The sequence below is a fragment of the Nycticebus coucang genome, chromosome 1 (assembly GCF_027406575.1).
Source record: "Nycticebus coucang isolate mNycCou1 chromosome 1, mNycCou1.pri, whole genome shotgun sequence".
In the NCBI taxonomy this organism is placed as follows: Eukaryota; Metazoa; Chordata; class Mammalia; order Primates; family Lorisidae; genus Nycticebus; species Nycticebus coucang.
The window spans coordinates 105,402,741-105,424,778 of record NC_069780.1 but is presented as its reverse complement, the minus strand read 5'-3'; the positions used below and the strand labels follow the sequence as shown (position 1 = coordinate 105,424,778).

The 22,038-nt window shown below is 40.3% G+C and overlaps 1 protein-coding gene across 1 annotated transcript in view; it reads left to right on the top strand.

Moving 5' to 3' along the window:
• The window catches only part of GALNTL6 (polypeptide N-acetylgalactosaminyltransferase like 6), a 776,087-nt gene that overhangs the window by 602,733 nt on the left and 151,316 nt on the right, over nt 1-22,038 (top strand). The gene's annotated exons all lie outside the window — the stretch shown is intronic.

The window sequence follows — 22,038 nt, the reverse complement described above, 5'->3', positions numbered from 1 at the left end:
TATACATTAGCCAACCTCTGGGCTTATTTCACAGTGCAGAGGGCCTCTTTCCTCTCTGCATAGCAGGAGCAGAGGAGCAGAAAAATTAGGATAGTCCCAGAAGTCTAACATTAAAAAAAATTCATTCTTTGGGTATTTTTAAAATGTTTGTATTCATTTCATACTGCCTCATAAGAAATCACCACAAATTTTGCAGTTTAAAACAGCACCACATTAATTATCTCACTGTTTCCCAGGGCCAGTAGCCAGGGGTCAGCACAGCTGAACTGAGTCCTATGATTGGTGTCCCCAGTGGAGTCCATTGTCCCCTCGGGAGGGTTGACTGGGGATGGGTCTGCTCCACACTCACTCAGGTTGTTGGCAGAGTTCATTTACTCCAGCTTAGGACTTTAGGGGCCCAGCTTTCTGTGGGAGGAAATTCCTTGCTGTGTGGGCTCTCTTAACCCTGCTGTTGGATTCACCAAGCCCTTACGAAGAATACTCTTGCATCTATGGAGTCCAGGAGGGTGACGATCCATCACCTTTGTCATGGTCCATTGGCTAGAAGCAAACTGCAGACTGCACCTACATTCAGAGGGAGGCCATAGAACTAAGGCATGGACAAGAATTATCAGGAATCATCCTAGGGCAGGGGTGTCTGACTGGCAACACACAGGCTGCATACTGATTTTTGTGAGGACTCTTTTTGCTTGTCTGTGGTGTCAGGTATCATGAAAAGTATTGCACAGACCTTTTGCTGTTGTTGTTGTTGTTCATCAGCTTTCATTAATGTTTGTATATTTAATGTATGGCCCAAGACAACTCTTCTTCTTCCAAAGTAAAGCAGGGGAAAAAAAGAAAAAAAAGTTGGAGACTCCAACAGATGTCCATCCTAAAGCTTTGGTTTTAAGACCAAGAAATTTTAGATTTGGAGAAAAAGGATCCTATGGTTCCCAAGTGCACATTTTCTGGATGGATTTGATGTATTTGCACTCAGACATGCATTAATCGTAGTAGAGGACCCTGGCCTTTGATGCGGCATGGTTGTATCTTTGAAAATGCAGGAATCTATCTTCATAGGTACATGAACTCAAATTGTCATCCATTTAATCATCAAAAAAAGCCATGATTCCATCAAGCCAAATTAAAACAACATCAAAGTTTGCCCTGGACACCTGAATTGTTTCATTATCATTAAAACATTTGGCAGAGTGTCTCAAAGAAACATGCCAAGTCTGGAAACAATTACAGGTGTATGACTATACTTGCTCAACTTGTTCATATCTGGTCATCTAAATAAAGAAAAACAAAAGATCGTCCCTCTCCCTGTTGCCTTCCCTGCTCCCTTTGATTATACAGCAGTATATGGATAGATTCCCCTTGTGGCTGAGATTTCTCCTTTAGCAATGATCTATTTATTTAGTTTTGTGAACCAGCACGAGAGGGGATGAACCTGAGTGGGAATGACAGGGAATGAGGAAATAAAACACACAAGAGACAAAGATGGGATAGGAGGTCTGGAGCCGTCACAGCTGCAGCCAGCCCTGAACCCTGAAAACAGCTTTATTATATAGCATCTAAACAAGGTCATTTATTTTAACAAAGTTGCTTACTAGAGGAACATTGACATCAATTTAGCACATGGAGTAAAGATTAACTTCAGCCAGGAAAAGCTACATGCTTTCCAGCAAAAGATAAAAGGGGAAGTATGCAGGGGTTACTTGACTTCTGACAGAGGAGAAAAGGATGTTTTGTTCAAGGAGGAGAAGCAGTTGAGGGTCGTTCCTTGAATGTCTCCCTGGCTGCGGAGGTGTTACCGCCTCACAGCCTGTATTCCATCTCTCCTCCTTTTTATTCCTTAGTTTCAATTCGTGAATAGAAGATTTTAGTTGGAGGAGTTGCTTGACTCCAACTCAGCAGAAGACTTGGAGAATACAAAATTAGTATTAATATTTGTAATATACACAATACTATTATTAAATGTTTAATTTTTTTTTTCTTTTTCTTTTTTTTTTTTATTGTTGGGGATTCATTGAGGGTACAATAAGCCAGGTTACACTGATTGCAATTGTTAGGTAAAGTCCGTCTTGCAATCATGTCTTTCCCCCATAAAGTGTGACACACACCAAGGCCCCACCCACCTCCCTCCTTCACTCTTTCTGTTTCCCCCCCATAACCGTAATTGTCATTAATTGTCCTCATATCAAAATTGAGTACATAGGATTCATGCTTCTCCATTCTTGTGATGCTTTACTAAGAATAATGTCTTCCACGTCCATCCAGGTTAATACGAAGGATGTAAAGTCTCCATTCTTTTTAATGGCTGAATAGTATTCCATGGTATACATATACCACAGCTTGTTAATCCATTCCTGGGTTGGTGGGCATTTAGGCTGTTTCCAAATTTTGGCGATTGTAAATTGAGCTGCAATAAACAGTCTAGTACAAGTGTCCTTATGATAAAAGGATTTCTTTCCTTCCGGGTAGATGCCCAGTAATGGGATTGCAGGATCAAATGGGAGGTCTAGCTTGAGTGCTTTGAGGTTTCTCCATACTTCCTTCCAGAAAGGTTGTACTAGTTTGCAGTCCCACCAGCAGTGTAAAAGTGTTCCCTTCTCTCCACATCCACGCCAGCATCTGCAGTTTTGAGATTTTGTGATGTGGGCCATTCTCACTGGGGTTAGATGATATCTCAGGGTGGTTTTGACTTGCATTTCTCTAATATATAGAGATGATGAACATTTTTTCATGTGTTTGTTAGCCATTCGTCTGTCATCTTTAGAGAAAGTTCTATTCATGTCTCTTGCCCATTGATATAAGGGATTGTTGGCTTTTTTCATGTGGATTAATTTGAGTTCTCTATAGATCCTAGTTATCAAGCTTTTGTCTGAATGAAAATATGCAAATATCCTTTCCCATTGTGTAGGTTGTCTCTTTGCTTTGGTTATTGTCTCCTTAGCTGTACAGAAGCTTTTCAGTTTAACGAAGTCCATTTTTGTTTATTTTTGTTGTTGTTGCAATTGCCATGGCAGTCTTCTTCATGAAGTCTTTCCCTAGGCCAATATCTTCCAGTGTTTTTCCTATGCTTTCCTGGAGGATTTTTATTCTTTCATGCCTTAAGTTTAAGTCCTTTATCCATCTTGAATCAATTTTTGTGAGTGGGGAAAGGTGTGGGTCCAGCTTCAGTCTTTTAAATGTAGACATCCAGTTCTCCCAACACCATTTATTGAATAGGGAGTCTTTCCCCCAAGGTATGTTCTTGTTTGCTTTATCGAAGATTAGGTGGTTGTAAAATGTTAGTTTCATTTCTTGGTTTTCAATTCCATTCCAAGTGTCTATGTCTCTGTTTTTCTGCCAGTACCATGCTGTCTTGAGCACTATGGCTTTGTAGTATAGACTAAAATCTGGTATGCTGATGCCCCCAGCTTTATTTTTGTTACAGAGAACTGCCTTAGCTATTCAGGGTTTTTTCCGGTTCCATACAAAACGCAGAATCATTTTTTCCAAATCTTGAAAGTACGATGTTGGTGTTTTGATAGGAATGGCATTGAATAGGTAGATTGCTTTGGGAAGTATAGACATTTTAACAATGTTGATTCTTCCCATCCATGAGCATGGTATGTTCTTCCATTTGTTAATATCCTCTGCTATTTCCTTTCTGAGGATTTCATAGTTTTCTTTATAGAGGTCCTTCACCTCCTTCGTTAGGTACATTCCTAGGTATTTCATTTTCTTTGAGACTATGGTGAAGGGAGTTGTGTCCTTAATTAGCTTCTCATCTTGACTGTTATTGGTGTACACAAAGGCTACTGACTTGTGGACATTGATTTTATATCCTGAAACATTACTGTATTTTTTGATGACTTCTAGGAGTCTTGTGGTTGAGTCTTTGGGGTTCTCTAAGTATAAGATCATGTCGTCAGCAAAGAGGGAGAGTTTGACCTCCTCTGCTCCCATTTGGATTCCCTTTATTTCCTTGTCTTGCCTAATTGTATTGGCTAGAACTTCCAGCACTACATTGAATAGTAAAGGTGACAGAGGACAACCTTGTCTGGTTCCAGTTCTAAGAGGAAAAGCTTTCAGTTTTACTCCATTCAGTAAAATATTGGCTGTGGGTTTGTCATAGATAGCTTCAATCAGTTTTAGAAATGTGCCACCTATGCCTATAGTCTTCAGTGTTCTAATTAGAAAAGGATGCTGGATTTTATCAAATGCTTTTTCTGCATCTATTGAGAGGATCATGTGATCTTTATTTTTGCCTCTGTTAATATGGTGGATAACGTTTGTAGACTTGCGTATGTTAAACCAGCCTTGCATCCTGGGATGAAGCCTACTTGGTCATGATGAATGACTTTTTTGATGATAAGCTGTAATTTATTGGCTAGGATTTTGTTGAGAATTTTTGCGTCTATGTTCATGAGTGAGATTGGCTGAAATTCTCCTTTTTGTTTGGGTCTTTTCCTGGTTTTGGTATCAGGGTGATGTTTGCTTCATAGAATGTGTTGGGGAAGATTCCTTCTTCCTCAATTTTTTGGAATAATTTCTGCAGTACAGGAATAAGCTCTTCCTGGAAGGTTTGATAGAATTCTGGAGTGAAGCCATCTGGACCAGGGCATTTTTTGGTGGGAAGATTTTTTATTGTTTCTTTGATCTCAGTGCTTGAAATTGGTCTGTTCAGGAGCTCTATTTCTTCCTGGCTGAGTCTAGGGAGAGGGTGTGATTCCAAATATTGATCCATTTCTTTCACATTGTCAAATTTCTGGGCATAGAGTTTCTGGTAGTATTCAGAGATGATCTCTTGTATCTCTGTGGGATCAGTTGTTATTTCCCATTTATCATTTCTGATTGAGGTTACTAGAGATTTTACTTTTCTATTCCTCGTTAGTCTGGCCAATGGTTTATCTATTTTATTTATTTTTCAAAAAACCAACTCCTTGTTTCATTAATTTTCTGAATGATTCTTTTGTTTTCAATTTCATTGATCTCTTATTTGATTTTGGAGATTTCTTTTCTTCTACTGAGTTTAGGCTTAGATTGTTCTTCTTTTTCCAATTCCATAAGATCTCTTGTGAGATTGTTGATGTGCTCTCTTTCTGTTTTTCGAATGTAGGCATCTAAAGCGATGAATTTTCCTCTCAAAACTGCTTTTGCAGTATCTCACAGGTTTTGGTAGCTTGTGTCTTCATTGTTGTTATACTCAAGGAAGTTAATGATTTCCTGTTTTATTTCTTTTTTTTTTTTTTTTTTTGTAGAGACAGAGTCTCACTTTATGGCCCTCCGTAGAGTGCCGTGGCCTCACACAGCTCACAGCAACCTCCAACTCCTGGGCTTAAGCGATTCTCTTGCCTCAGCCTCCCGAGTAGCTGGGACTACAGGCGCCTGCCACAACGCCTGGCTATTTTTTGGTTGCAGTTCGGCCGAGGCCGGGTTTGAACCCGCCACCCTCGGTATATGGGGCCGGCGCCTTACCGACTGAGCCACAGGCGCCGCCCTTCCTGTTTTATTTCTTCCTTCACCCATCTGTTATTCAACAGAAGATTGTTTAGTTTCCATGCCTTTGGGTGCAGTCGAGCATTTTTGTTAGAGTTGAGTTCCACCTTTAGTGCCTTATGGTCTGAGAAGATATAAGGTAAAATTTCAATTCTTTTGATTCTGTTGATGATTGTTTTGTGTCCCAGGATATGATCAATTTTGGAGAATGTTCCATGGGGTGATGAGAAGAATGTATATTCTTTATCTTTGGGATGGAGTGTTCTATAAGCGTCTATCAAGCACAGTTGTTCTAGGGTCTCATTTAAGTCTCTTATATCCTTGTTTAATTTCTGTTTAGAGGATCTGTCCAGCTCTGTAAGAGGAGTGTTAAGGTCCCCTGTTATGATGGGATTATCAGATATCATATTGCTCAGACTGAGTAAGGTCTGTTTCAAGAATCTGGGAGCATTTAAATTGGGTGCATAGATATTTAGAATTGAAATGTCTTCTTGTTGAATTTTTCCCTTGACAAATATAAAGTGACCATCTTTGTCTTTTTTTGACTTTAGTTGCTTTAAATCCACATGTATCTGAAAAGAAGATTGCAACTCCTCTTTTTTTCTGAATTCCATTTGCCTGAAAATTGTCTTCCAACCCTTGACTCAGAGCTTTAATTTGTCTTTTGAAGCCAGGTGTGTTTCTTGCAGACAGCAAATGGATGGCTTGTGTTTTTTAATCCAGTCAACCAATCTATGTCTCTTCAGTGGGGAATTCAAGCCATTAACATTTATTGAGATAATTGATAAGTGTGGTAGTATTCTATTCGTCTTATTTTGTGAGAGTCCATTGCTTAGTTTTATCTTTTGCATCAGTGTGGAGATTTGGTTCTGTCCTTTAATTTCTGAGTTCTTACTTTGCTGCTGATCCATTGTGCTGGTCAGTGTGCAGAACAGGTTGAAGTATTTCTTGTAGAGCTGGTCTTGTTGTGGCGAATTTCCTCAATGTTTGTATATCCGTAAATGATTTGATTTCTCCATCAATTTTGAAGCTTAGCTTAGCAGGGTACAGAATTCTGGGCTGGCAATTGTTCTGTTTAAGTAGATTAAAAGTAGATGACCATTGTCTTCTTGCTTGGAAAATTTCATTAGAGAAGTCTGCGGTCACTCTGATGTATTTGCCCCTGTAGGTCAACTGGCGCTTACTCCTGGCAGCTTGCAGAATCTTTTCTTTTGTCTTGACTTTGGACAGGTTCATCACAATATGTCTTGGAGAAGCTTGGTTAGAGTTGAGGCGACCTGGGTCCGATAGCCCTCTGTAAGCAGTGTGTCAGAATCTTTGGTGATATTTGGGAAATTTTCTTTTATAATATTCTCTAGTATGGCTTCCATTCCTCTGGGGCATTTTTCTTCCCCTTCTGGAATTCCTATAACTCATATGTTGGAACGCTTCATAAAGTCCCATAATTCTGACAGTGAATGTTCTGCTTTCTCTCTCTTCTTTTCTGCCTCTTTTACTATCTGAGTTATCTCAAAAACTTTGTCTTCTACCTCTGAAATTCTTTCTTCTGCATGGTCTAACCTGTTGCTGATACTTTCCATTGCATCTTTAAGTTCCCTGATTGACTGTTTCATTTCCTTCAGCTCTGCTATATCCTTTTTATATTCTTCATATCGTTCATCTCTGATTTGATTCTGTTTTTGGATTTCCTTTTGGTTATTTTCCACTTTATTAGCAGTTTCCTTCATTGTTTCCATCATTTCTTTCATTGTTTTCAACATGTGTATTCTAAATTCCCTTTCTGTCATTCCTAACATTTCTGTATAGGTGGAATCCTCTGCAGTAGCTACCTCATGGTCCCTTGGCGGGGTTGTTCTGGACTGGTTCTTCATGTTGCCTGGAGTTTTCTGCTGATTCTTCCTCATGGGTGATTTCTTTTATCTGTTTCCTTGCCCTAATTTTCCTTTCACTTCCTCTTGCTCTCATGCCTGTGGACTAAGGGTTACAGGACCAGAAGGGTGAGATGGTTTAAGAGCAAAAAAGGGATGAAAGAAAGGAGGACCAAGTGATAAGGAAAAAAAAAGAAAAATAGAGAAAGGAGAGGGGGTGGGTAAAGGGAATATTGACAAAAAGAAGAGAGGCACAGAAAGAGGGAGACAGAGCAATATAGGTGTACAGTAGGGTACTTCGATACAACCTTAAAAAAAAAAAACACCTTCTGGGGGTGCCTTGTGGGGTGGTTCCCTTGAGGTCAGCAGCTCTTTGCTAACCTGATCAGACACAGTACCCCACCTCCACCAAGTAGAGAGGAAAGACAAAAATGCTATAAATCAAACCAAAACAAGCAAACAGAAAACTTTACGGGATAAAATTGGCTGGAAAAACCAAATAATAGCGGTAGAAACACTGACAAAAATGAAGTTCTAATTATTGAAATAGGCAGCAATGGGAAATTATAATTAAACTAGAGAAATTGAGAAAGAAAAAGGATCTGTGTGGAAAAGGTTGAACTTAAAAAACGTAACAACAATCTACAACATCAAAATAAACAAAAAAAACAACCTAACCAAAAAAAAAAAAAAAAAACCACAACCAAAAACAAAGCAGTATGTATATGGTATTGAATATTGTCTGGGCAACACGTGGTCTTCTGGGGTATGAGATGTTAATCACAGTTCTGGTACGACTGGAGGCTGCTAGTTTCTCAAACCCCAGCAGGTAGACACCCTAAATCTCTCTTCAGCCCACTTAAAAGGCACTTTGAACTTGTTCACTTACTGAGCAGAAGCTTTCTCAGGGAAGTGCTTTTTGCTGGAATCACTGCTGAAGTGGCTATCCACTTACCCTGTGTGTCAAAACTGGTCTCCCTCTGCCCCCAAGGGTTAGGGCTGCAAGGAGGCTCAGACCCCGCCCTTAGGCTACTTGGTCGCTGGGTTACCAGCTCCCACCCAATTCCAGCTCTGAGACCCTGAGGGCGGAGCTTGCCAGGGCAGATCGCTCACAATGTCTGCCTGTGACCCAGAGCCAAACACTATTAGCTACGTCTGGCTCAGCAGCTCAGACTGGGGCCCTAGACAAAGGCCAAAGTTCCTCGCACTCCTGCTCAGGCTCTCCCCAAGGCAGTTCAGCTGAGTGCCAAGTCCGAAGACACCAAAACAGTTCACAGGTAAGGCCTTTCTGGTTTGCAGTCTCGCTGCTTCTGAACTTACAGTTGCGGGCGGGTTTAGACGGATTGAACACACGCGACCACTTGCCGGTTTTCCACTGTTTTAGTCCTCCTCTTGGGGTCCAGAAGTCTCTCGCTGACTCCCTGTATCCTGTCAGGGGTGATGGTAGGCAGATCCCACCAGCCAGAGATGCCTGGAGTCTTATATCCCCAGACTCACGGTGCCCAGATGCAAGGAAGCTGTTACTCGGCTGCCATCTTGCTCCGCCTCCTACTTTTTTTTGTAAATGTTTAATATTTTTTAAAGGACTGAAAGATTGTAATTTATCAAAAATGTCTTTAGATAATGGGGCAGGACTATAAAGGTCAAAATGACACTTGTGAATAGTTTGAATTTTTTGGTGAAGTTTTGCCACATCAAGACTAATATTATTATGAGACCATATTCCTAGGAGATGATTTTTTACTTTATCTTAATTCCACTGTGATTTATTATAGGGTTCATGGTAACACAAATCCATTGAAAATGAGCATGACAGCATAAAGGAAGATGTGCTTTGCACTTTGCACTTTATCTCCAATTAGAGTTATGACTTGCTCTAGTGCATTTTATTTTGTTTCTAGTCTTTTATCTACATCTTCCTATAAAGATAATGCTAAATAAGTATTCTGGGCTAATGTATTGACATAACAAGCTGTTTGTATAGATTGTGCAAGAGCCATAGCTGAAGAAACAGCAGTTCCCACTATAGCAATTAAAGCCGTAATACCTGCTATAATCATACCCCATTACTCTTTTCTCTGTAAAAAAAAGTTTTTGTAAATAATTGTTAAGTTCAATTAATGTTTGCAAACCTGATTCATCATACCAAGGTTGAGATAAAATCACAAGCAGTGTCGCAAAGTGTTGTTCCATCACAGCCATAACATGAAAGGATTAAAATGATTAATACAATTAGATAAATTATAAAATATACAATTTGAAGTAAATCCATGTTCAGCATTAGTTATGGAAATATTTTCAATTAACAAGAGTCTTGGGGGTGGCATACAGGCAATGACATGTAAAGTTAGAGTAACATTTGTTAAGTATGTCTGGGGTGTGGGTTTCATAACTTTTATTGGCTGCAGGGCAGTAGCAAGACCCCAAAGGCCTTTTTGAATGTCGCCTGCTTTTGTAGTTAAAATATTAGTTACCCATCCTGCAGTTGTAACATGATCATTAATATTATGAGGAAAAGGTAGTTTTCTAGTACTGGGAAGCAAGAAAAGCCATCTTGACATTCCCCTTGGTCACAAACTTGTGCAAGAGTTTTTTGTAAAGGAGATGTAAATGAAGACTTAACTTTAATCCCTTACTTTGGTGCTGCAAAGGGCAGCAGAGGGAGCAGAAATCAAATGAAGTTGGGCAAGTTACTTTTGGTTTTGGAATATGAAGACCCACTATAGCTGTAAGGTCTTGGGATTCAGGGTCTTCATCCAAGGAAGGAGAACATTCTGCCTCATATTTATGCTCCTTATTCTGAAGTTCTTTTTGAAATTCTGGGAAAAGGGGTTCCTCCACCAGAGCGGAAGGAGGGGTACCTGAGCTAGCATAAAAAGGAGGACACCCCTTTTTGTGACTGGGGTCCAAACAATCTCTAACAAGTCCCCAAAGTGAGAATATGTCAATATGTCAATAGGGATGGTAGAGGGCCCACGGGCCATGAGAGCAGAGCTTTCCTCCTACCTTTTCCAAGTGGCAGCATTAATAGTGCTTCCTCCAGGAACCAAGGACAAACATCCTGAACAAAATGTAAAAGCCATTCTAACTGAATAGCAGTGACCTTACAACCTCTAGTTTTAAGCATGGATTTAAGCCTTTGAATAAAGAGTTTTCACTCTTTTGAGCATGACTGTCCCATAATTTATTACTTCTGACAATGATTATCCCCGGCTAAGTACTCACCAACTGTGCAGTTTCACTTCTTTGTTCCAAGGGGAATTCCCTCACCTTTTCACTGCAACTTTCCCATACTCTGGTCCCTGTTCAGGCACCACCTTTCTCAAACCAGCCCAAAAGAGAACAAAACAGAGTAGGTGGGAATGGTGGGGAATGAGAGACGAGGATGGGACCAGGAGGTCTGGAGCAGTCACAGCTGCAGTCAGCACTGAACCCTGAAAACAGCTTTATTATATAGTATCTGAGCAAGGTCATTTATTTTAACAAAGTTGCTTACGAGAGGGAAATTGACGTCAATCATGGAGTAAAGACTAACTTTAGGGAAGAAAAGCTATTTGCCTTCCCGGCAAAACAAGGGAAAGTATGCAGGGGCTACATAACTTCTAGTAGAGGAGAAAGGATGTTGTTGTTCAAGGAGAAGCATCTGGGGTCCTTCCTTGAACATCTACCCAGGTTGTGGGGGCCTTGCCACCTCACAGCCCATACTCCACAATTTAGCAGCTATAAGCCCTGTTTAGCATGTTGACAGAATATTTGTTTTGTGATCCCTTAAGAAATGGAGCCATTATGAAGAATTATATTTTAGTGCCCCTCAGTATTTACTTTTTAAAAGTCTTTCAAATCTTCTGACATGTTAAGACAACCTTGCCTTTGTTTACGAATGTACTTCTGAACAGTTGGAACCTGGCAAAATTGTGGCAAATCAGATCCCCTTGCAAGAGTACTAGCATTTCCTCATCTGATCAATTTTTAAAACTTGTACCATAAATGTACCTTTGGGTATTTTCCCAGTATTTTATATTAAGCAATATAAACCTATGCCTATATTACCAAAAAAAAAATTTTATTTATGGGTCTATCAATAACATAGACTAATTTTAAGGTATAAGGATAATTTCATCAGTCTTGTAGTTGTACAGCAAACAGAAGTAAAGTTTCAGTATATTACACTGAATATGCAGGGCTGCATATTCTAGATTTTGTTCATAGTTAAGACTCCATTTTAAACAAAACACTTGGTCTGACAATTTCTCTTGTCAATATTCTTTTTTGGTGGTTGTTGTCGCAGTTGTTGGCCAGGGCTGGGCTTGAACCCACCACCCTCAGCATGGGGCCGGTGCCCTACTTCTTGAGCCACGAGTGCTGCCCCTCTTGTCAGTATTCTTTTTTTTTTCCTTTGCCATCCTTTTTTTTTTTTTAATTAAATCATAGCTGTGTACATTAATGCAATCATGGGGCACCATACACTGGTTTTATAGACCATTTGACATATTTTCATCACACTGTCTTGTCAGTATTCTACATTTAATATTAGAAGGCACATTATTTTGAAGTGCTTTTAGTAAAATATCAAAGCAGCAATTCCTACTAAGAGAAGTAGTATCAGAATTTTTTTCCAAACTACACATGCCAGTGATCGTTGCTGTATTTGTTTTCTGTTGCTACTGTAGCTAATTACCATAAACTTAGTCCTAAGAGGTAAGAAAAATTAAGTAGGGTTAGGGACCAGAGTGATGGAAGGAAGAGGGTGCATTTTTAAGGTTGAATTTGTGTGATGCTAAAAGAATTTCTAACTAGTTTCCCAAAGAAACATTTATCACAAAACCTTATGCAGAAGACATTAATCATCGCTGATCATCTGTGTGGTTAAGACATAACTTTTACTCCCCAGAGCTTATGTTTTCTGTGTGTGGGTTTTTGTTTGTGTTTCTTGTGATTTATTTCCTTTCCAGTTGAAAAAACAGTAGGTCTTCAGAAATTAGTTCCAATCCATTAAAATTAAAAAGTGATCAATGGTCTTGGTTCTGAAGAATGTCAGAATTGTTTAAGAGAAACCTCTGTTCCACCACTGCCTTGTTGACAGTTTCACAGATGGATGGAAAGGAGGGAATTGCGTGCCTTGAATTTTCAAGGAAGAAAAAGCCAATTATTTTGAAATAGGGCAAGTAGAGATACTAATAATAAAAAAAACCCTGCATGCCACTCGTCTCTCATCAGCTGGCTATTTGCCAGCCATCACACCTGAGCTGCTTTAAGAAATGTCAGACAAGGCTCAGCACCTGTAGCTCAGCAGCTAGGGCACCAGCCACATACACAGGAGCTGGTGGGTTCGAACACAGCCCAGGCCTGCCAAACAACAATGACAACTACAACCAAAAAATAGCTGGACATTGTAGTGCATGCCTGTAGTCCCAGCTACTTGGGAGGCTGAGGCAAAAGAATCACTTAAGTTCAAGAGTTTGAATTTGCTGTGAGCTGTGATGAGACAACACTCTATCCAGGGTGACAGCTTGAGACTCTTTCTCAAAAAAAAAAAAAAAAAAAAAAAATGAAAGAAAGAAAGCAAAAAAGAAATGTCAGAAAACATAAATATTTTACAAATGGGAAGCTCAAAGCACTGCTCAAAAATGAACACTTGCCCTTTGGCTCCACCTCCAGCATTCCACAAAGAGGTCTGCAAAATGGAAGTTTGGGCATGTTTCAGATGGGATATAATTGTCATGGTCCAAGGAATTGGATCATTTTCTTCCTTCATAGTTTAGGGACTTGGTTACTCTACTTAGGTATCATGGTATAGAAGAGAAAGTACTTTCTTTCTTTTTTTTTTATTGTTGGGGATTCATTGAGGGTACAATAAGCCAGGTTACACTGATTGCAATTGTTAGGCAAAGTCCCTCTTGCAATCATGTCTTGCCCCCATAAAGTGTGACACACACCAAGGCCCCAACTCCCCTCCCTCTTTCTGCTTCGAGAAAGTACTTTCTAACATCTAACACATGAGATGCTTTAATATAATAAGTATGTGGCTGCGATTATTTTGTTTTGTGTTTTGTTTTGTGTTTGTTTATTTTGGCCTACTCAGACTAACCTAGCATGGGGAGTTCTCACTCTCACTTTGTTTGTTTATTTTGGCCTACTTAGACTAAACCAGCATGCTCGAGTTCTCACTCTAAAAACACCAATTCATTCCAAAAGTGTCACAGCCAAGCCACTTCTCTCAATGACTATTGCATCAAGAAGCAAATTTCAAAGTAGGCGGAGAGAGCTGTTTCTGCCAAGTGTATTCCGGAGGCACACTCTCACAAGTCGCCCCTATGTCTGAAGGCTTACGTGTTCACGCTGAATCTAAGAAGAATACTAGTGAGGGTCTGATATTTTACTTGAGTGATTTCTGTACTCACATTAACTAAATGTATACACATAAAGGACCAAGCCATACCAAGTTTCAGTAATGAATCAGAAAGGGGACTAGAGATTGAATTGTCCCCTGAAAAGTTGTCTTTTGCTTCTTCTGGAATCACTTAGCTATCAGTAATCCCCACTACTCCCTGTTCAACCTGTTTTTCAGAGAAAGAAATTAACAGAACAAAGAGAAAACATATAATTAAATTTGGCTGGGTACGGTGGATCACAAGTATAATCCCAGGACGGAAAGAGGATCCTTTGAGCTCAGGATTTTGAGACCAGCCTGAGCAAGAGTGGGACCCCATCTCTATTTTAAAAAATAGAAAAACAAGCCGGCATTGTGGCAGGCATCTATAATCTCAGCTACTTGGAAGGCTGAGGCAGGAGGATCGTTTGAGCCAGGAGGTTGAGGTTCCTGTGAGCTCTGATGATGCCACAGCACTCTACCCAAGGTGAAAAAATACATCAATAAAAAAATATTAAATTTCAGGAATTGTTGCCCAATTGCCCTGCCAAATAGCGATGTCAAGAAGGGGGTGGAAGAGGGGAAAAGTGCAGATTTCAGGACAAAATGATCTCATTCAAAAGGAGATCGTGTTATTGTGACATTTGGGCTGATTTCTGGAGGCTAACAATTCCACAATTTATTAACTGTTCCTCTCTTTCTTATTGTTATGATGTATAATGATTCTTTCAGATAGATCAGGAGATCTTAGCCAGTGGAGATTTTGCCTGATCACAGACGTTCAGCAACACCCAAATGTTTCTTTCTGACATGTTATGAATAAAGCCCAGGCACGTGCCGACCACGCAGGACAGCAAAAGCATTGAGAAGCCCTGGAATAGACGGTCCTCAAACTAGTGGCTATTCGGTCTTGTGCCTTAAAGCGAAGCCTGCCATTGCAGAGGGTGCAAAAAAAATAAAATGTATGCACATTTTAAGAAAGGGAGACATTGTATTCAAATTATAATACTCAAATCATGTTCGACTTCTGTAAATTATAAAAGAAACAAGACACAATAAATACACAAGATAGCAAACGTTGTTGGTACATATTGAATGTTACAATTTGAATGCAGGTTTTTCTTTGTAATAAAAACTGCATTAAATTTGCAATGCTCTATATCCGTGATTTTCACCCCCTGGGTACGTGGCACACTGGTGTGCTGTGAGAGGATTTTAGGTGTGCCATGAAAATTTTTAAAGATCATTCAATTATTTTCAAAAGGAGTTCAAAGCACAGTAAGTATATTCTTTTTCTTTACTTTTTTTTTTTGACCAACATAATTTTCTTTACTTTTTTTTTGATCAACGTAATTTAAGTGTGCTATGAGATTATAAAGGTTGAGCAATGCTGCTCTTTGTATACCAATAATGAAAGATGAACACAGGCAGGTTGAGCATGTCCTGACACTTATGACTCTGTGGTAGAGGCTCACCTCATGTTCTTCCTCTATAAATGTTGGTGGTTCCCCAGCAGGGACCTTCCTCAGTCCCTCTTGCACACATGTCCCTGGAGATCTCAACCTATCTGACAGGTGACAACTCTGCAAACTTTATCTGGTAACTTTGGGCTATAAATTACATCATATCATCTCTGTGAAGCAGAAGCACAAATTCTGAGACTAGACACGCCCGGGTGTAGATGATGCCTGCTTTGTGGATATGGAAGAGGTAAGGTCATTCACTGAACATGTATCGTGTGTCTGAGATGCACCAAGCACCCTTGCAGGGGAGGGAGGGGTTGGGGAAGTCGGCGCCAACCACAGGGTTCCTGCTGGGTAGAAGAGGAGCCAGGATCGGGGGTAACTGCTGGGTGGGAAGAAAATGGAGAAGACAATGGAATGAGAGCAGAAGGGTGAGGAGGAGGAAGCAGAGGATGGAAAACCACGCTCAGAAATTCAGACACTCGATGTCCTCAGGTCTAGATGACACTACGAAATGTTTTTGGCTTTTCCGTGTTGGTGCCTCTCCCCGGACAACTTGACAATATCAGAACCATTTGAGACATGTCATGATTCCTCTAGTGACAGTTTTTAGTTAGTTCATAAAAATTCACCAGAACCATAAAACAAAAACAGAAACCATTTCTTATTACAAATGAGCATGAATGAATGAAGGGTGTTTGCTAGGGTGTTGCTACATGTGTTAGGCTCTCTAAAGGCTAAATAATTATGGAAGAAATCCTATGTATATAATACACATATATGTGCATATTTGTTCACATATGCATATAAATTCTATATATGCCAAAAACCTTCTAGAACTATAGACAAGAGATGACAAGATGGGGTTACTCCTGCTGCCTGGTAAGGAAAAATGGAGTCCTAGAAGCATGAGGTGGGGTTGATCTTACAATAATGCTTTTGAATTAAATATTTTGCCTGTGCATGTTTTTCTTAGCTCCAAAAATATCAAAATGAAAATGAAAACATTTTTAAAATTATACTCACTAAGAGGAAAGAAAGAGGATATAAGAGACCCACAGCTTGTTCAGCATTTTGAGTTTTCTTTGAATTTGCATAATTGCATAGTTTAACTTCTTTTTTTTTTTTTTTTTTTTTGTGAGAGGCTATCCAAGCTGGGATTGTTATTTGTTATTGTTGTCATTTGGATGTTTGGTCAGCTGTTTAGTTCCTCATTTTGTTTCTGTGATAAAAGACCACCTCAGGACAGCTTACTCTGCGTACTTATTCCTCATTCCCAAGAGTACAACTTCCCTTCCGCCCTCTTTGTCTATATAAATATTATTCCTCTAATTCAAGTTCCAGGATCCTCCCTTTTAGAATCCATATATCATCTTCGTCTGTCACCTAGAATAAGTAAGCCCTACCTAGAAGTATTTTGTCCCCATGGGAAAACTTACTCTGTCCCCGCTTCCATAGCCAACTACAAGCTCAGAAGGCTACACCCTGTATTTCCAACATTCCCTCTGTCACTGCTTTACATGACATTTCACTGGCTCACTGGTTCTTCAAATGCATTACATTTCTAGTATCGCCCTTACAGTTTGTTAGTTTTTTGTTTTACTAACTAGTTTTGAATAGCTTTCCATTTGTATTTGTGTATTTATTCTCATCTTAAGCAAATTGGAAGGAACTTAAACTCAGGGGTCTGGTTTAACCACATTTTTTGAGAGTTGGGCAGAATTTACAGGCTGAATGATCTTTATAAAGTTATTGAGAAAAGCAAATCTCTCCCGAGAGAGAAGCCTTGTTTAAAAAAAAAACACTAGCAATGCAAAACTTGTCTGTCCACAGAGAGTGGGAAAAAATCCATGCCGTGTCCGTCTGCGTCTGCAATATGCTGACTGATGGTGGGCCCCTTCCTGGGTGAACTTTATCAACTGTAGAAATAATCCTGGGACCGTGGGAAGACACCTCATTAGCAAAGAAAATATATATCTTCGCCACAGCTCAAAGAGACACAGTCCATTTAAATGAAGATAAAGAGGCCAAACAAAAGAATGACAATGGAGACTGTGTTGCTGGACTGTCAGGAGAGGAGATGTAATGCTGCCCTTTGTCATTTCTCGTCATGCCAGTGACAGACTATAAAACTCCTACTGTTCCCCAATGCTGTCCTCGTCACTTTCTGAGCCAACTTTTGCCTTGGCAGACACTTGGCATGTGGTAGACGTATGATTTATTGCCTCATTTAATCAAGACTGTGCAGGAAACAGTGATTTTTTTGGTAAATTGCAAATTAGGCATCTTATCACTTATTCTTAGCAGCAGAAATGAGGTATACACAGGTATGTGCATGCGTCTGTGGGTGTTCATGTGTACCCTTGTGTGTGTGCATGTTAATACGCACGCCCTCTCCGGAGAACACCATTTATATATTGCTTCATAAGAAATTTAAATAATGGCTTCTATTCCTTCTGCTTCCCCAAGAAAAGAAAATTTATGCATTACTATAGAAAATAAATGCAGCTATCCTGAATCAGTGTTTTTCAGTGTTTATTGTCATGGAAAATAAGAGCCTGCTCAGATTCCAGGGCTAATAAACAGCCCCTATATGGAGATTATTGGCAATTTAGAGGCTGTATCTCTTCATTTTGCTTCTCATTTTACAAATACATTTTACATTCTTTGGGAGAATCTCTTCTAAAATTTGGGGAAGCACTGGCTTGACGGTAAAAGGAAACCATTCATTATCCAGCACATAAAGGAACAAAATTTCCCGGAAATAATATCACCCATTTAAAAATGGGTCCTTGGACCCTGATTAAGTTGAAATGGAGTGCACGTGGCCAGGGCTAGGTGGCTGGGAGAAAAATCGCTTCCTAGAGTTCAGCGGTAAATAGGCAATTCATTTTGACGTAATGAGGAAGAGCGATGTTAACAGCCAGAGGTCACGAAACAGCAGAGATGGAAATGGCCTGTTAGATCATTTTCTCCATTCCCTGGAGAAAAGGACCAAATTATATTTCTCGGTGCTTTGTCCAGGGTAGCTTTCAATTACTCAAGCAAGGGACTCTCACCCCTTTGGCTTTTCCCTGGACCTTTATCTTCCCTCCCGGCCCCAGCCCTCGGGACTGCTGGCAAAGCCTGGGTCTTGTCAGAATTCGCCTGCAGGCCATCAGGAAAGTGCTCTGTGCATGCCTCTGGACTCAGGTTCTCTTCTCTTCCATTGAACTTCCAGTCCTTTCCCCACTTTACCTCTGTTTTTAGCATCCTCATGGCCCTTTTACTCTGAGTCCAAACCAGAGCTGTTTCTTAGCAGGAGAATCCCTCTGATACAAAATTCCCACCTGTTTCAAAAAGTAAATGATGATGGTACCCAGTGCAATGCTCCTCACAAAGGTTCCCAAGAACACCTTGGATAATGAGTAGAAGGTTTGAGAGAGATACATAACAGGAGGAAACACGACCTCGCCAGATAGCAGACCCCCTCACAAACATCAGGGGTTGGTTTTTTCCTTTCTTAGCTGTTCGGTGACTCACATCGTGTCTTCCGACTGGGTTGGAGTAGCTGCCGTGTTTCTTATTCCCCACCCCTTCTAATGTAGTTATTGAGAAATCCAGCCATTTGTCTGGGGGACCAAGGGAGCAGGGAGGGGGAGCAGTGGTAGGGGTCACAGTGTAAGGCACACCTCTTGGGAGGCAAGACACAATTAAAGAGGATCTTTACCTAACAAATGCAAACAGGGTAACCTAATTCTTTGTACCTTCAATGAACCTAAAACAATAAAACAAAATTTTTTTGGAAAACAAAAAAGAAAGTGGGGGGAACGCAACTCTGGTGGACTAAACAAATATCTGTGACATCGCTATTTGGCAGGGCAATTGGACAACAATTCCTGAAATTTAGTATTTTTTTATTGATGGGACTATAGGCACCCAACACCTCATCCGCCTAGTTTTTTCTATTCTTAGTAGAGTTGGGGTCTCAGTCTTGCTCAAGCTGGTCTCAAACTCATAAACTCAAGCAATCTACCTACCTCAGCCTCCCAGAGTGCTAGGATCACGGGCGTGAGCTGCTGCACCTGAGAAGCATCCTTCTTTTTTTAATTAAATCACAGCTGTGTACATTGATATGATCATGGGGCACCTTCTTAATGGCTGGTGCGTGTCTAGGTGCTCCCAAGGCAGGCAATCTGCAAACACCAAAGGGACTTCCTCTCCATAGGTATGTGCTGAAATATAGAAATCCAGCTGTCCAGATCATTCGTGTCTCCCCATGAGATACAAATTAGGGAATTCAAAGGAGATGGGGAAAGCTTGCCAACAGGTTTCTGGGTCTCCCCACCAGCTCTAAGCCTGTGTCCACGTGTTTCCTGGCCTTTGGTGAGTGGTCCCCTCAGGATGTCCTGGCCAGGCTCAGCAATAGCGATGGTCACTGGCCCATCTTCCTCCCTGGGGACAGTTCTCATAGGCAGGCTAGAAAGCTTTCCGCACTCCGCTATTATATTTCCCCGACATCATAAGCATAAGTTATTGAACAGACTTAAATCCGTGATGAGCTTACAGTACTCCAAAGTCATTATTTTGACATCAGTGACTGTTGTAGAGGCAGCAAACTGCAGGGGATCAGATGGATGCCACACTGACCAGAAGAACATCCAGAGTTTGTGTTTTGACTAAACCTGTGATGTGTATTTAGACACAGCCAAAGGAAAACATTGAAATAACAGCCATAATGACGCCCATAGCAAAAACTAAGTATCTGATAAGCAGAGATCTACTTGGCAAGTAAAACTTAAAAAGGGAAATGGTAGAATAATAGAAATAGAAAGAATATTTCAGACCAACCTGTCACATCCCCTCCACCTTATAGCTGAGGAAAGCAAGGTCAAATGGTGCGAAGCGGCTACCCACAGCCACGCAGCCAGTCAGCAGGAGAGTTAGTAGAACCCATGTCTTTGACTTTTAACTGCAAATCACCAAAGGTGATTTTTTTCTTTTTTTTGGGGGGGGGGGGTTATTAATATTTAGTTGTTACCCTAAACATGAAACTCACCAACACATGATACAGTCTCCATATATATTCATGAAGCATAAATGAAATTTCTGAAAGAAGAGAAAAATATGTAATAGAAAACTCCTAAATGTACCTCTCACTGCACAGCAAAATTTTGTTTTAGTGAAACTTTGTATTTCATTATTGCCATATGGTGATACATGAACCCCTGGCACAAGTGGTGTTTTTGAAATTATGTTCACTCTCCTAGGTTACTGAAATACTACTTGGGGGAGTTTTAATAGTAATATGTCCACTTATAGTCTAGGACCCCTGATGGAAAAAAAAACCCCAGTTCTTTTTTTTTTTTTTTTGTAGAGACAGAGTCTCACTGTACCGCAAACCCCAGTTCTACAAATATTTCATACTGACTAGATAAATCTGGCTGTTTCATAAAAATACCGTAAGTTCTTTTGGTATTACTTAGAATTTAGAATTATTAAACGACTTTAAAAGTAGTCTTCAGGCCAGACACAGTGGCTCATGCCTATAATCCTAACACTATGGGAGGCCGAGGCAAATGGATCCCTTGAGTTCAAGAGTTCAAGCAGCCTGAGCAAGAGTGAGACCCCCTCTCTACCAAAAATAGAAAATAGGCATGGTGGTGGGCACCTATAGTCCCAGATACTCAGGAGACTAAGGCAGGAGGATCGCTTGAGCCCAGGAGTTTGAGATTGCTGTGAGCTATGACACCACAGCACTCTACCAAGGGTGACAGAGTGTCTCAAAAAAAAAAAAAGGTGTTCTTCAAAGATTCTATACTTGAATTAAAAATAATATAAAATCACGTTTAATAATATTTTAGAAGAGAATCTAAAAATTGTGCAGACAGAAGACAAGCTAATTTTTTTTAATTTGAGGCCATCTCCAGCAACTCCCTTGTTTGAGGGTTCAGTCTGCTACTTTGGCTGTTGGTAGCCTCCTTCATTGTGAATTAGGGATAACTAGGTATCACACCTGAACCTCTAAGAGAGCAGAAACCCCACCAAGTTCAGTCCATAAAGTTCAAACTGGAGGATTTGGTCTAAACATCTCCCGGACTCCACCAGGCCGTCAGACCCCTGATGCGCTTAGTGAATTCACACCATACAATCATTTTAGTGCATCGGAATGGGCTTTGGTAGAAGAAAAATACACAGTCAGAAAGTGGACCAAGAGGAAAAGAAAACATGTGGCGATAGTACTTGCTGAGTGCCAGAGAATTTCCTATAAGCCAAAAATAGAGAAGTCTCCATTTGAAGTTGGGAAGACCACTCCCAGATGCCCAGCAACTCTTTGATTCTCACTTGGAACACCCAGGAAGTGAGAATATTCTAGAATTGCTTCCTCCAGGGCAGTTCTAGAAAATCGCTCTTCTTTTCTACCAAGAAAGGCCCTTTTGGTCTTCAGGAAAGAAGTAAGCTCACCTTGGACAGTGGTGAATTGACAAAAGGAATAATAAAGCTTAACAAAAGTGGGGGGTTTTCTCTTATGTGGGTGTGTATTAGATCGTCTACTGGCACATTAGAGAAAAACACAAATCAATTCAAGTTGGGGATGGGGGAACAAGGGAGCAGGGGTAGGGGTTACAGTGTAAAGCACACCTCTTGAGGGGCAAGACAATTAAAGAGGAACTTTACCCAACAAATGCAAACAGTATAACCTAATTCTTTGTACCTTTAATGAACCTGAAACAATAAAATGAATTTATTTGGGGGGGAAAAAAAAAGAAAGTGGAGGAAACACAACTCTGGTGGACTAAACAAATATCTGTGACCTACTTCTAGTCCTCAGTGACAGGCAAGACACAGTTTTCATGAGACAATACCTCCTGTGATCCACAAAATACAA